The sequence below is a fragment of the Sminthopsis crassicaudata genome, chromosome 3 (assembly GCF_048593235.1).
Source record: "Sminthopsis crassicaudata isolate SCR6 chromosome 3, ASM4859323v1, whole genome shotgun sequence".
Taxonomy (NCBI): Eukaryota; Metazoa; Chordata; class Mammalia; order Dasyuromorphia; family Dasyuridae; genus Sminthopsis; species Sminthopsis crassicaudata.
Genome location: NC_133619.1, coordinates 472,969,112 through 472,985,892, shown reverse-complemented (window position 1 = coordinate 472,985,892; position 16,781 = coordinate 472,969,112).

The window sequence follows — 16,781 nt, the reverse complement described above, 5'->3', positions numbered from 1 at the left end:
CTTTCTCCTGACATTTTTTTGCCTGCCTCCCCCCCCCCCAAGCCCTTCCTTCTTTCATCTTGTCTCTCAGACTTCAAACATCAACTACCACATCTTGCTTCTTCGTGGTCCCAATGACTTCTAAGTAGTCTTTAGTTATATGGGACTTCCCTGTATTTTTTGGACCTTTCCTCACTGTTTGGTCTGATAGTATGCAATTACAGAATCCCAAAATTTTAACTGAAGAAGTCATAGAGATAACAAATGATCATTCTTTTCATTTTATAAACAAACAAAAAAATCTGGGACCCAAAGGGTTGAAAAAGACTTGCTCCTACACTCAGCAAATTGTGACATCTAAACTCTAATTCCTATCTGGGGTCATTTTATCCCAAATCCGGGGATTATGTTTGCTAAATCACATTATCTGGTGTTTGCTTAGCTTCTGCTGAGTTACTGAGTTACACACACAGTTTATTCTTGAAACTTTAATGTAAATTATAGGTACCCTCAATTGTTTACCTTTGAAGAGATCACTAGTTTACTAGGTTCGTGATTTTGGATTATCTGCAAATTTCTTATTACTGATTCCCTGACCTGATTACTTATTAACAATCCTGAATTGCTCTTTTCATAATGCATTTAAGGAACTTTTGGAAGCAGCCAAATGAGTTGATGACTCTAGATAGAACTAGCAACTTTTGCATTTGAGACAATATGCACAAAATGTGCCATCAAATCAACTTTTTGACCTAGAATGCCAGTTCTTTTAATGAAGACCCCAGGAAAGTACAACAATTCTGCAGATAGAGGGCACCAGAGTGGAAAGGCTCTCATCCTTGGTATACAGGAAGGAAGTATATGGCAGATTTCTATTTAACTTTATTATTATTTTTTTCTAACTAGTTGCTAAACTGTTGTTTCTATGATACTGAAAGACTGAAAATGCTTTTAGCGTACTTTAAATGCTATACTTTGGACCCAAAACTCTGTAATCCTGCCTTAGGTACAGCTCTCATGACAATGACCCAAGGAGTAAATATTCTGAAATTGCCCTATAGAATATAGGTCTTAAAATTTTTTTTTGTATTGATAGATTTTGTTTTTATATTGCCTAGATTTTCTCCTGAATCCCTCTCCCTCCAGAAAGCCATTTCTTATGACAGAATTTTTTTAAAAGAGAAGAAAGAAATTCAGCCTTCTTTCAGCAGGGATTGTCTTACTTTTCTATTCATATCCTCTGTGCTTTGCATATAGTAAGCACTTAATAAATTCATTCATTTATTTTGTTGTTTTTCCTTCCAACAGTACAGATTGCAACCCTCTCCTTATTCCTTCTCATCCTTTGAGTATCCTATCCATTTTTCCCACAAATTTATCAGAGAGAGTCCATTTAAAATAAACATTGTAATAAAAATGTATTACAACATAGGCAATCCAAAAAAAATAAAATAAACATTATATGTGTGGCAGTATAACATGTAAAATGTCCATTTGTTATTCCCTACTCTTGTTACATAATCAGCCCACTCCTTTTCTGATGACATATTTCCTCTTCTGATATTTATTATTATATTTCTCCTATTGCATTCTTTATTCATCACATATCACAGCCTATTCACATCTACCCTGTATCTTGCTATTGCCATTCAGTAGCCAAGAAATAGATTTCAAGTTCTTGACTACTTTCAGTTACATAACACCATCAGAAGATTACTAATATTAAAAATGATGAAATTTTGTACCAGAAAGGAGTTTGTAGTCATTAAAAGTATTTGATGATTTACCAAAGACAAGAACTATTTTCTCCTCCTATCAGTTCATTATCTATACATAGTGTCTGTCCAAATTATATGTACTGATGAACTAACTTAAAGAGTTACCCATCCAATGATTTCTTCTTAGTTTTCTTTGCTAGATATTCCTTCTATTATCCCCTAAATGTGGAAGGCTCCAAGGCACCATTTGGATCTCTTATTTCTCTACACTTTTTCCTTTGCTAATCTTATAATTTCCCATGGGATAGGCTTATGAAGATGACTCCCAGAACTATATTGCCAACTCTAATTTCTCCCCTATATGTCAGTTCTATTTTATTTTCTACTGGATAGCTTTACCTGAATGTCTTAAATTCAATATGTCCAAAATAGAACTCATGTTTTTCTCCCAAAATTCATTCCTACTACAATTTTTTCTTATTGCTATTGTCACTATTATTCTTTTATTCATTTATTTTGCAGAGTAAATTTTTATCCTTCCATCTTCTTCACTGCCTATATCCAAGTTTTACCCAATATGTCAATTCTTTCTCCATTGCAACCATTGAACCTTTTCCACTCTTTTTACTCACATAGTCTTTCCCAGATCATGAATTTATTACCTTTCATATTATAAAGCCTCACGTTTCGCTATAATCCACCTTCCATATGGTTGATACATTGATATTACTAATGGTGCCATTCTCCTATCCAAAAAATCTTTAATCTGGCATCTTATTCTTTTTTCTCTATTCCACACTTATTCTCAATTCCATTCAAAATGGTCTAATTCCTCTCACATATCATCCCACCTCCCTTCTTCGTTCTTTTGCACAGATGATCTCTTATGCCTTGAATTCACTCTATATCTTCCTTCCTTCTTCCCTCCCATCGTCCCTCCCTTCTTTCCTCTCTCCTTCCTTCCCTCCCTGACTTCCTTCCTCCTTCCCTCCCTCCCTGCCTCCCTTTTTTCCTCCCTCCCTCCTTCCCTTCTTTCTTCCCTTCTTTCTTTCTTTTTCTTTCTTCCCTTCTTTCTTTCTTTCTTTCTTTCTCTTTCTTTTTCTTTCTTTCTTTCTTTCTTTCTTTCTTTCTTTCTTTCTTTCTTTCTTTCTTTCTTTCTTTCTTTCTTTCTTTCTTTCTTTCTTTCTTTCTTCTCTTTTTTATTAGTGTTAAGGAAAGACCTTATTGTTTCATTAAGTAAAATGTTCTTAAGCCATAAGAAGACATTAATTAATTTTATGAGCTGATATCATTCATCATATCCTATCCTTTTTTTCCTTGTCAAACTAGTTAAATTTATTCTCTTTGGTTTTCAGTTGAAGCATACTCAGTCTATTGGCCACTAAACATAACAGACATATTTCATAATTTTTGACTTTTGGGAGCTTGCTTTCTAAAGTAGCATGACACAAATCTCAACCAAACCATCATTGCTCAAATATATACTGATAGCTTGTTAACAGCTAATTTAGGCCCTTGTTTCTGAATTCCACGGTGGTTCATTTCACTCTTTATGCCACTGGATTTCTAAGCTGTCCTTTTAGAAATGGAGTAAGTTGACTGAATGACACAATCCAGGGAAAAGTGAATTGCTTATTAATTTCTACAAAACTGCTACTATTTTATATATTAATATTATTTTGTCTCCTATGAATGCTGCCTGATGTCTTTCTAAGTTTTCAGCCATTCTTTTCTATTCTTCAGATTTTATTAAGCTGACTAAAATAACTCCTACATTTTCTTCTTTAGAGGTTACAATGAATTCAAAACTCATCAATGCTCCCCCAAAGCCTTCCTGGTTTATCCTGCCTTGAACTTGTGAAGGTTGCATTTCATCAGTCATCACCATGGTCAATGAGACAGTTTTGCTAAGGTCCCCCAGTAGCTCTTGGAAGTATATTTTAGTCTTAACTAACCCAAATAATTTAATGATTCTAATAGAGTTTATCATTTGATTACATTTAATTGAATGAATCTTTATTAAATAACTCTGAATCATACACTGTGCTAAGGTAAGAGGATACAAATAGAAAAGTAAAGCATTTCCTACCCTCAAAGAGCTTAGGTTCTATTAGGGAGATATAATATGTACAAATAATTAAATAAAAAATTATGGAAAATGAATCCAAAGTAATTTCAGAGGGAAAGAAAAGAGCACTAATAATCAGGGGAATCAGGAAAAATCTCTTGTATGATATGGCATTTAAGGTAAACCTTAAAGAAAGCTAGTGTGATAAAATAGAGATGAAGAACATTCTAGACATGGGAAAGTCAAAAGATGGGCTGATATGGGAGATGGATATTTTATATAAAGACCAGAAAGTACACTGGTTTGGCTAAATCATAGAAGGTACAAGGAAGAGTAATGCATTGGATAAATTGGAGTAATGCAATTAGTAAATGTCTGAGACCATATATGACCTTAGGTCTTTCTACTCTAGGTCCATAACTCTATCAACCCACTGTGCTCCCTGCCTTTTGGTCTATCTCAGAGACAATAGGGCATAATAGTGATATAGTTTTGACCTGTGCTTTAGGGATTTCTAAGTACAGAGAGGCTAGATTGAAAGATGCTAATTAGGAATAGTCTAGGAAAAAGGTGATCAGCTAGGCTAGTTCTATGACCCTGGGATTTATGATCCCCATGTTATGGGAGCTAAATCTACAAGACTTAGCAGCTGATTTTGTTATGGAAATAACTAAGAGTGAAGAGTTGAGGATGACTGAGGTTAATCAAGAATGATCAATAGAAGTATGAAAGGAGAAAAAATAATAGAAAAACTCATGCATGTGGAAATTGAAATTGATATTGAATAACATATGGAATATCCAAAGTGGACATGTTTAACAGTTAGTTGGAACAGAGCTCAGGAAAAAGATGAAGACTGAACAAACAGATCTAGGAATTATTTGCATCTTGACAATTGAACCCATGGGAGCTGATGAGACAGAGAAGAAAAACAGAATAGAAAGAGAAGAAGAGAAGGCTCAATACATATCCATATGTAACAGATGAAGCATGAATGATGATTAGCTATATGGTACAAATCAGTAGGATCTAATGGAAATTTGAGGTGCTATATCATTCTTTTCTTTTTTCTGATCCCAACTCCATCTTTGTTCAGATCACTTATAGTCATAATGTTCCAAATACCTGAGAATATAGAAACCTAAACTTTATCTCTTTAAAGAGTTAACTTACAGAACATTTTTCTTTTGAGGGCAGAGGGGCAAGCAAGTATGAAAGAAATTTTTTTGGCTGCTTTTTGGCTTCTTTCTCCCTTTCACAGACAAATATTCAAGTGCCACATCATTTGGAAGGGTGAATAGCAAAAGCACATGTATATTTGCTTATATAGTGATAGTTGGTCTTAGTAATTATTTAACAAATATAGGTTGAATAACCTTTATATGTGATATGTATTGCACATATAAAGAAATAGATCCTCAAACTAGTTGGATTAGAACTCATCCCCGGTCTTTTGATCAGGGCTCTTTCCATGTTATCATGTGTATTAAATGATGGATAGACAAGTCCATTGGTGTTCAAGTTAAAATGAATAGGTATAGGGAGTCACTATATGAAAGACCCATAGTTCTATAGTGAAATAAGTCTTATTTCAGGCAACTAAAGGAAAAAGCACAAACTAACGGACTAATTCAATGAGTGCATGTACAATGATCCGAAACATTTATCTGTCATCGGCACCACAGGTTCCTGATTGATTACTCAAGGCAGAACAGACCTGATAACTATGGTAACTATGGTTACCATAAATACACCAATGGCAATCAAGATCATTATGCCAATTGCTGAGTGCCTTAGAGATAACCTTACCAAACCCTACTCTCAAAGGATAGATTTTTATACCTGTCAGGTACTAGATGGAAAAGTTTTAAGGTCAAGTGTGGTGATGCATCCTTATAGCCCTGCTACAGGAGAGGCTGAAACTGGTGGATCTCTTGATGCAGTGTCCACATACATTTGTTATTGTTCACCCTTCATTTTTGACAATATGGATGATGTTTTGACTTGTGCATGAAGCTATGCAAAGTCATCAGCCCTTTCAGATTCATTAAAGTCTAGTGGCAAGAAAAAATTAAGATGACTGGCATTTATACCAATCAAACTGCCAAGAAATTTCTTTACAGAGGCAGAAAAAATAATAGCAAAATTAATGTGGAAGAACAAAAGATCCTGCAAAGTTGCAGAATACAAAATAAATCCACATAAATCATCAGTATTTTTATATGTTGCCAACAAAATCCAGCAACAAAAGATACAAAGAGAAAGTTCATTTAAAATAATTGTAGAAAATATAAAATATTTGGGAGTCTACCTGCCAAGGAAAAGTCAGGAACTATATGAACACAATTACAAACATTTTTCACATAAATAAAGTCAGATCTAATTAATTGGAAAAATATCAAGTGCTCCTGGGAGGTTGTACTAATATAATAAAAATGACAATATGACCTAAATTAATCTACTTATTCATTGCCACAGCAATCAAATTCCCAAGAAATAATTTTACAGAGCTAGAAAAAATAATAAAAAAGTTCATCTGGAAGAAGAAAAGGCCAAGAATTCCAAGAGAATTAATGAAAAAAATTATAAATGAAGGTGGCTTAGCTGTACAGGACTTAAAACTATATAATAAAGCAGCAATCATCAAAACTATTTGGTACTGGCTAAGAAATAGAGTAGCCTATCGGTGAAATAGTTTAGGTTTACAAGATAATAGTTAATGACTATAGTACTCTAGTGTTTGATAAACCCAAAGCCCCAGCTTCTGGGATAATAACTCATTATTTGCAAAAAATTGCTGGTAAAATTGGAAATCAATATGGCAGAAACTAGGCATCAACCAACATTTAACACCCTAACCAAGATAAGGTTGAAATGGGTTTATCCTTTAGACATATAAGCAAATTAGAAAACAAAGGATAGTCTACCTCACAGATCTGGGGAAGGAACTTATGGCCAAATAAGAACAGAGTACATTATGAAATGCAAAATGGATAATTTGATTATATTAACAAGTTTTTGTAAAAACAAAACCAATGCAGACAAGATTAGAAGGGAAGCAATAAACTGGGGAAAATTTTTATATCAAGGGTTCTGATAAAGGTCACTTCTCTAATATGTATACACATACACATACACACACACACACACACATATACACACACACAATTGACTCAGATTTATAATAATATATTCTCCAATTGATAAATGGTCAAAAGATATGAATAGACTTTCATATAAAAAAATTAAAGCAATTTCTACTCATATGGAAAAAATGCTCTAAATCACTACTGATTAGAGAAATGCAAATTAAAACAACTCTGAGGTACCACTATATCCCTCTCAGATTGACTAAGATGACAGGAAAAGATAATGATAAATGTTGGAGGAGATGTTGGAAAACTGGGTCACTAATACATTGTTGGTAGAATTGTGAACTGATCCAACCATTCAGGAGAGCATTTTGGAACTATGACCAAAGGGCTACCAAACTGTACCTTTGACCCGGAAGTATCTCTACTGGGTCTGTATCCTAAAGAGGTCACCAAAAGGAAAAAAGACCCCCATGTGCAAAAATGTTTGTAGCAGCCCTTTTGTAGTGGCAAAGAACTGGAAACTGAGTACTTGCCAATCAATTGGGGAATGGCAAAATAAGTTATGATATATGCATGTAATAGAATATTATTATTTTATAAGAAATGATCAGCAGGATGATTTCAGAGAGGCCTGGAGACACTTACACGAACTAAAACTAAGTGAAGTAAGTAGAACCAAGAGAACATTACACACAGCAACAAGAAGATTATATGATGATCAATTCTGATGGATGTGGCTCTTTTCAACAATGAGGTGGATTCTAATAGACTTGTAATGGAGAGAGCCATCTGCATTCAGAAAGAGCATAGGACCCAAATGTGGAACACAACGTAGTATTTTCCCTTTTTGTGTTGTTTGCTTGCTTTTTTTTCTCAGTTTTTTCCTGTTTGATCTGATTTTTCTTGTGTACCATGATAATTGTGGAAATATGTATAGAAGCACTGCACATATTTAACATATGTTGGATTACTTGCTGTCTAGAGGAAGGGATGAAAGCAAGGGAAGAAGAAAAATTTGGAACACAAGGTTTTGTAAGGGTGAATGTTGAAAACAGTCTATGCATGTATTTTGGAAACAAGAAATAATTTTAAAAAGAAGGAAAAGATCATTGGCAATGGACTAGAATGTGTTGAATGACCTTAAGACTTTGCTGTCAGACTAAGCTTTAAACTTTTCATAGTATTTGCTTCAGCTACTTTCATGACCATTGAAACAAAATTTTCAGCTGCATCCTTTCCAAGGGAGCAAGTCTTCTTCACATGCTTAGAGTAGATATCAATCTACCTCACTTATGGGTTTGAAGTTTGACTTTAGTCTGAGTCGGCCCAACTATGGAGGTGGTGTGTGAGAGCTGGGTGAAGGTGAACACCAAAGGTACATAAGTAGCCCTGCAAAGGGCAGGTCTCACACTGGAGAGATTCTTTCTTCCTGAATATCCTCTGTCCAAATAGTGTCCACATTAAGTCCAACAGCAAGCTCTTGGGAAAGGAAGTGGGGCAGCAGATTATCTAAGGAGGGATGAGCTGACCCAGGGTAGAAATGGTGCATACTTCCTATACTTCCAGTCTATGTAAGATAAGAGACCTAATTCTAAAAAAAAAAAAAAAAAAAAAAAAAAAGTCATAGATTTATGGGGTCACATATTTAAAGCTGGGAAGGATCCTTAGAATTCTATCCTCTCAATTAAAAAAGAAGGACAAGAGAGATTAAGTCACTTGCTGAAGGTCATGCAACTTATAACACCACTGGTTTCCTCCCTCTTGTCTCTTCCACAGAATGGAGTAGGATAGTCAAGATTTTGACCTTGGGACATTATAACTATTTTTAGATAACATCCTCCCTTCCAGTCTTGGATAGGACATCAACAATAAGGGGAGTCAGTACAAGGAAAGCCATTCATGCCTTCTCTATCTCTGATGAGAAAACCTGAGGCTGAAGAAGCTTATTCTTGTGAAATAGAAACCTGAGTAGAAAACATTGAGCACATGATTATAAAGTAAACAGAGTTAGTTCAGGATTTATGCTTCTCCAACTAATTCATAAAGCTAACAATCTAATTAGACTACTATGAATTCCTAATAGAGTAATAAAGGTCACTTTGAATTAGTATAATTAATTAGAAATTTCTGTCTTTATATCCTATAGACTATTTAGCACAATGCTTTGTAGCTTTGTATTCAGATGTTCAACATACATATATATTTATTGGATGAACTTACTGGGTTCTATTTTAGACATATTGAGTTTAACATGCCTAAAGACATACTATTTGAAACATTTGAAAGGCAGTTGGTGATGTGAACTGGAGGATTAAAAATAAGAATAGCTAATATTTGTAAGGAGCTTAATATGCCTAGCACTATATTAAGCACTTTACATACCTAAAAAGAAACTACTTGCTTCCCCAACTCCCCATTTTTCAGCTTCCTCATATATATCATCTTCTTCCATTAGAATGTAAAGCACCTTGAGGACAGGGACCAATTTCCTTTTTGTATATGTTCATATCCCTAATGTTAACACAGTGCTTGGCACATAGTAAGCATTTAATAAATATTTGTTAATTGATAATTAAAATTAAGATAGCTGAGAAATGATCAGCCAATCTTTACTCACTACTAGATTTTGTTTCTCTTGTACCAAATTGTTAATTCCTTTTGTAGCTCTTTCTTCCAAATCTTTTTTTCCATCTTTTTTTCCCTTTAGCACTCTTATTTTGTGTATAAAAATTTTTAACTCTTAAAAACAAAAACAAAAGCAAGACCTTGCTTCATTTCTTCATTGAATTTTAGTTGAATTGTGACCAAGCTGTGTTTTTCTTTGAAGCTTTGCTTGTATATGTTTTGGAGTCATTCGGTCTTCTGGGTGTGTATTGATCTTTTTAGACATCATAAGAACTCTTTAAGGTGAGATTCTTGTTTGCCCATTCTTCCAGACTACTTCTTGACTGTGGACTTGATGTTACAGTTGCTTTCTGTCATACTTCTGCAGAGGTGGTCTGGGCTGATGCTATTACTGTTTTCTTGGAGTATTGAATGTTATATTATTCTAAGATGTTAGGGACAAGCTGGGCACTTATAAACTTTCAACATTTACAAAGTGCTTTGATCCAGGGCAAAGGCTAATTACTATCCCTAGCATGAGTTCTTGTAAGTTCCTGATTTGGATTTGGATCTGCCCAAAGGCAGATTGCTGCTGACTTTTCCTCTCCAGGCTGAACTAGATGTTGGAACTGAGACCCTACTCCGTCCCTGTGGTCTGAACCACACCACTACTTCATTGTTTCTCAGTGCACACCACAGGACCTCCCTACCCAGGAAATTCATCCTAACATAGCTTCCTTCCTCAGTCTGCCCTGGATCTGTGACCCAGACCCGTATAGTGGGTAACAAAGCTACCAGTTAGTACCTGGCCCCATTGTGGTACCCTGGTATGGGTCTGAGTCTTGCCTTCCTTTTCTCCTGGTGCACTGGAGTACTCTGCCTGTGGCAAGGTCTAGGTCTGGTGACATCCCCAGTGTCTGCAGACATCTTAGTCTTTTCCTCTATGCAGACCCAAAATCAACAAATCATTGTGTCTTATTTTTTCTGGACTTTCCCATTAGATTTCAGTCTGGTGCATTTTCAAGATTGGTTTGAAAGTTCTATGGAGGGAAGCTCAGCTGTACTGCTTTCTGCTACTTGTCTCCATCTTTACAGATGTCATATTTTCATGTGAAATCATATAATGCATGGACTATGCGTACATGATACTAAATGTGGGTAAAACGAAAGTTCAACCACTCTTTAGTTGTTTCCAAACAACCATTTGGCCTCTGTTATTCCTCATTTATATCCAACTCTGTGATCCCATTGGAGGCATATTGGAATGGTTTGCCACTTTTTTCTATTTCATTTTATAGATGGTTAAGTGGCTTGTCCAGCATCACACAGCTAGCAAGTTTCTGAGGCCAGATTTGAACTCAGGTTTTCTTGACTCTAGGCCCAGCAACTATTCATCACAGCAGCAGTCATTCTCTGCTATTCCTCCTATCTGGAATATAGTACTCCTCCAGCTCCATCAATCGATGCGTTAACAACTGGAGAAACTTCCTTCTCCTGCTTTGTGTCTGCAGAATGGCGAACCCAGGCTCACAGTATTGTACAGTTTTACATTGGTCTGACTCCAGACCAATACATTTGTTTGTTTTGTAGTTAGCTGATGGATACAATTAGTTTAAAGCAAAGACAATAAAAGTACATAACAAGAAAAGCCCTTAATAGGGCATTCCTCTTCCTGTCCCCACCAACTTTAGTTGTATTCCCTCACAACATACACCACAGGGGAAGAAGGAGCATGTATACAGATCTTGTGAAAAAGGCACACATGTTAGAAACATATGTAGTCAGGGTATATATCTAGAGGAATAATTCACAATTCTGATGCTATAGGACTACAGGTGTCTTCTGGAGATGTCCTCACTGTGTATCAAGGGGTCAATTGCCTTCTGGGTATGACATCCCTGCTGGGTACATTGCTGATTCTACAGATCTCAAGGAGATTACTAGTGATTGTTAAGCATGTAATTTCTTCTGGGAATTTCTTGGTTGGACTCAACTATTCCTGTGGTGATGTCTGTACATGTAGCCCCTTCTGGGTATTGTTCCCTTATATGAGGTTTTAATTTGGATATTTTCAGAGTCACTGATCGATTATCTCCTTTTCAGGTTGTTAGGAAAGTCCTTGGAATGTCTCTCTGAATAAGGGAAAGTAGATGTTTAATCATTCTCACCACACTTAGCTACTAAAATCTAGGCTGAGTGAGTACCTTCTGGGCTAAAGATTAAGAATTTTCTTTCCTTTATATCTTGGTGGAAATCATAGCCTTTTGTTCCAGATAATCATCTACTTTAGGGGCAGATATTTCCACAACCTTCTTTTACCTTGCAAATAAATTTGAGTAAGAACTAAAGGTAAACGAGTCACTTTTCTCTACCCACCTAGCCCAAATTCTTGACTTTATTATGAATATCAGCAACAAAACCTGATGACTTTGATTCTTTATTTTGGCTACCTTGGAGTGTGAGAAAAAAAAATCCTCACTCCCTATACGTGTTCATCATTTTTTAAAAAATTTCCTCCCTGAAAAATGCTCTTTTTGACTAAGTCTGCCCTATTCTCCTCAGCATTTTGTACATAGAGTATGCTACATTATAGCACATGTTGTTTTCTAGGTATTTTATGAAGACATCTTGACTTTTTTTTTGAGATAATTGGAGTTAACTAGCCCAGAGTCACACAGCTAGTGTCTAGTAAGTGATTTGAACTCAGGGCCTTCTGATTGATTAGATATGAATTCCTTGAGCTTCAGTTTATTTTCTAAGTATTATAGTGGTATGTGTTGAAGGATCCAGTACAGCACAGTGCATCTGTTCAGAAGGTATTTAATAAATAAATAATTGTTGAGTGAAAATCTTTGGCCTCTAGTGTGCTTGAGACAGTGGATAAAGTGGATAAAGTACTGGACTTGAAGTCAGGAAGATCTGAATTCAAGTCTTTCTCCAGATACTTACTAGCTACGTGACTCTGGGCAGGGCATTTTGACTCTTATCTCTGCCTCAGTTTCCTCAAGTATAAAAGTTAGGAAAGTACTTTTAGAAAAGTATTTGTAAAGTACTTAGCTTACAGTAGGCATTATATAAATGCTTTTTTCCTTCCTGACTCTATATTGATTCTATCTGTATTGAGTAGAAAGTAGAATGCAGTGCAAGAGAAGGATTCTCATCTCTTTACTCTTAAACTGCCTATTGAGAATCAAGAGTGAAAATGTCCTAAGGTTGAAATGACAATGTAGTTATAAGTAGTGTAAGTAAGCCAACAGCTCTGTTAGAAATGCTAACGAATGCTGCTTAGATATAATGCCATAGATTCTCTCTCCATCTTTGTCTGGTTAATGGACTTAAAAATATTTACTGATTTACTTGAAACAGAATTTTCCAAGGAGATTGGCAAAGAAAGTGGAGTAGGAAGAAGTAGTATTGCTCAGCTTTCTCCCACAGCTACTCTGTAAAAATAATGAGTACTACACTAAGTAGTGAATGAAAAAATCCAAGAAGAAACCATAGTGAGCCATTTTTTTCCAGCCCAGGCCAGATCTTTCCAACATGGGAATTAGGTTGGGGCCTACAAATATATATACATACACCCATATAATGATCTTACTATCCACCTTATACTTTCTGACTTATTGTTGAGCATGCCATTATGACTGAGTTAGGAAAATGGAATTTGGAATGAGTTTGCAATATGTATTAAGAAAACTAATATGAATAAATCCAAGAAATATGAAGAGCGTTAAGTATAAGGGAGAACATTTAAGTGAAGGTCAATGGAGAGAGCCGTAGAAGTGATTTTTGTTACTAAGAATTACAGTAGATCACCTGATCAAAAGAGGAAAAAATAAAGAATTTGAGGAACAAAATGAAAATTTGGGGCAGAAGCATAATGTAATAGTGATGGAAGACTTCCGTGATCCATTTATTTACTGGAGTTTTCTTATCTCTTTGTTAAATATAGAATTGCTAATAATTTCTTAGCTTTTTCATCTTTTAAAAGGGGGAAAATGAACAAGATTACATTCTAATATGGATATGAAGTGATTCTCACTATGAGGGAGGAACTGGTTACTGGGGTAAAAATGAATGGAAGGTTGGATGGGAAGAGATTTTGAGGAATTTTGAATTTTGAGGAATCAGATTTCAGAGACTTCAGAGAAAAGATAGGTATGATCCCATGGATTCAGATTAAACCAAAATTATAGGGCCAGTGGATAGAGTGCTGGACCTGGAACTGGGTCTCAGACACTTACTGGCTATGTGATCCTGGATAAGTCATTTAACTTTTGTTTGCCTTAATTCACCAGAGAAGGAAATGGCAAACCATTCTAGTATCTTTGCCAAGAAAACCTCATGGAACACTATGCGGCATAAAGAGTTGGGCATGATTGCATCACATGAATAATAGTCAGGCCAGGAAAAATGGAAGATGCTGAAGAATTTATTTTTGAACTTAAAAAAAATAATTCTAATGAAAAGGAAAAGATAGAAGTTTTCTGAAGATTGACAAATTCAATGCCACTGAGAACTCACCAAATGTATAAAATGGGGTTTTGTTTTAATTTTGTTAATCTTTTCTTTGATTTTCAGAACTAATTTTTTTGTTGAATTGAGATTTTTTTCCAAAGAATTTTTTTGGTTGCATATCCAATTAATCAATTCTTTTTTTTTTGTTGTTGTTGATTAAAACTTTTAGAAACATAAATTTTCTCTTAAGGACTACTTTGACTTCATTCCAGAAGTTCTGGTATATTGTCTCAATATTTTTGTTTTCTCTTATAAAATTATCTATTATTTCTATGATTAGTTCTTTGACCCCAATTTTTTTCAGAATTAAGTTATTTACTCTGCATCTAAATTTGACTTCCTTCTTCAGATTCCCTCTTTTATTATAAATTTTATTAATTTTTTGGTCAGTAAAATATGTTTGTATTTCCACCTTTTTGCATTTTTTTTTTGTGCTCTAGCATATGATCAATTTTTTGTAACAGTGCTGTGTATAGACTAACAACATATGTTCCTTCATATTCCTAGTATTGTATTTCTAGTTAGTAACTTCCAAAAATTATATCAAAGTTTTCTAAAATTCTATTCAGGTCCTTAATTTCTTTCTTTTTTCCTTTTTTGGTTATATTTGTCTAGATCCAGAGGGTACATTGAGATTTCCAACTATTTTATTGGAAGGAGATATTTATTTATTTTAAGATTTTATTATGTCTTCTGTTTCTTACATCATGATAGTTTTCCTAAATATCCCTTCCATCTCTTTCTCCCTCTCAGTGAGGCACCCCATGTATCAAAAAGTATTTTTACAAAGGGAGAAAAATCAGCACAATTGATTGATACATTGAAAATGTCCAGAAATATATTTTATGTGTAACATCTATGGTCCTCTTACCTCCCTGAAAAGGTGGGTTGAAGGTGTCCTCTCATATCTTTTAATTTGATTTCTGCATGATCTTTATAATTTTGTAATATTTCCTTTTTTTGAGGTATAATCCTCACTGCTTGCCAAATATTTGAAGGCCTAGATAACAATTCTTATATTATCTATGTAATTCTCTTCTTAGTATAGTAAAACTTTGGCTATCCAGAACTATAGAGATTGAATGAGTCATTCTAAACAGTCATTTTAAAGATTTATGCCTTCAAGCACCAGACATTTTAAATGATTTTTTTAGTGGAAATATTTCTATTTGTGCGTATCCCTGTTTTCTAAAATATAGATTACTCTCAAATAACCTTGGGAAGATCTTTAAGTTCTTTGAGTCTCATTTTCCACAAGTATAAAATGAGTGGGTTGACCTCTGATGACTATGAGATCTTTTCTACTGAAAAGTTGTTTGATCTTATGAACAAAATTCAATCAAGAACCATCAGAAAGGCAGTTCTGGACCAAATAAGTTGAACAAATAATCTTTCCCATTTTTTTTTTTAATATTTAGTGTGTTAATTGTAGAGTAGAATAAATAAGACACTCTCCTACATACCTAAGGAAATCCCACATAAAAAGAGATTTCAAACCAGTAAGTACAACTAATACTCAAAATGGATACTCACTATAATCTACCCAATAAGACATTATCCAGCTTCTACCTGAAGACGTACAATAATGGGGAACCCATTATTTCTTTTCTTTTTTTTTTTTAAACTTTTTATTTTCAAAAAATATGCATGCATTATTTTTTAACATTGACAGTTGCATAGCCTTGTGGAATCCATTATTTCTTGAAACAACCTTTTAAATTTATGGAAAGCTTTAGTTGTTAGGAAGTTTGTTTTTTTTTTTTTTTTTTTTTTTAAATCAAGCCTCAATTTGCCTTAATTTAACTTCCTAATGCTTGAATTAGTTTTATTTGGCTGCCATGTAATGTTGCTGATTCACATTAAACCATGTGTTTCACTAAACCACAGAACTTTGACAAATACCAAAGGTCATCATCAAGGACTTACATCATTAGAGAAAGATGTAAATTCATTATACATCAAGAGTGAAGTATAATAAATGGATAATGTAAGACTAGAGCATAATAACTGACTGTGTTAACCAGGGCAGCTAAGAGGCACAATGAGTCTGAAATCAACAAGATTCATCTCTAGTTCAAATCTGGCTTCAGATATTTACTAGTTATGTGACTCTGGGTGAGTCACTATTTGCCTAAGCTTTCTTATCTGTAAAACGAACTAGAAAAAGAAATGGCAAGCTACTCGAGTATCTTTGTCAAGGAAATTCCAAATGAGGTGTTCAGGACATGCCTTAAAAATAACAAAACTAATATGTGATGACACTCCTGCATGATCAAGAAAAAAAATTAAAATCTGTTCTTAAATTTTTTCACTTGTGATCCCTTTTTGCCCAAGAAATTTTTTGGCGATCCCAGATATATAGGAATATAAAATAGATATACAAATAAAACATTTACTGATAATAAATCATAATTTCACAACCCCACATTCAGTTATGACACTCCATATGGAATCACAACCCATAGTTTTAAGAAGCTGGACTATATAGTATGTGCATGGTAGTAGGCAAAAATATTGAACTTGGGGAATGTGGCAACTAGATGATGCAGTGGCTAGAATTGTTAAACTTGGAGTCAAGATGATCTGAGTTTTAGTTCTTACTTATCTTACTAGCTGTAGTAACTCTGGAATAATCATGTTTCAGCCTCAGTTTCCTCATATGTAAAAAAAAGATCAACAATAGTATCAATTTCATAGTGTTGGTATGAGTATCAAATGAGACAATATATTTAAAGTGTTTTGCAAACTAATGCACTACTTTAAAAAAAAGAATAATATGAGTCTGCATTAATCAAGACC